Here is a 395-nt window from a genome sequence, read left to right as displayed (position 1 = left end):
TTTTTTCTTTTCTTTTTCTTTTTATTTATTTGGTGCTCTGGGTCTCAGTTGTGACACGCGGGATCTAGTTCTCTGAGCAGGGATCAAACCTGGACCCCCCTGTATTGGGAGCTAGGAGTCTTAGCCACTGGACCACCAGGGGAGTCTCTCTCTGGAAATTTCCCTTAGAGGTGCTGTCCAGCCTGATGAGTCCCAGCTAGGAGGCTAACTGGCCCAAAGGGACTTGGGGTTCACTGTGCAAGGGGCAGAGGGCAAGGCCGCTGGAAAGTCCCTCTCCCCACCTCCATGGGTCTTGCTTATTTTGCAGAGGCGGGCTATCGGGGCATAAACTTGTCTTCCTTTGCTCTTTCACTCCCTCACTGGGTGCTGGCCCTCCCCACCAGCCCTGCCTCTCC

The sequence above is a fragment of the Bison bison genome, unplaced genomic scaffold (assembly GCF_000754665.1).
Source record: "Bison bison bison isolate TAMUID 2011002044 unplaced genomic scaffold, Bison_UMD1.0 scf7180017861046, whole genome shotgun sequence".
In the NCBI taxonomy this organism is placed as follows: domain Eukaryota; kingdom Metazoa; phylum Chordata; class Mammalia; order Artiodactyla; family Bovidae; genus Bison; species Bison bison.
Note: the sequence above shows the minus strand (reverse complement) of the source record.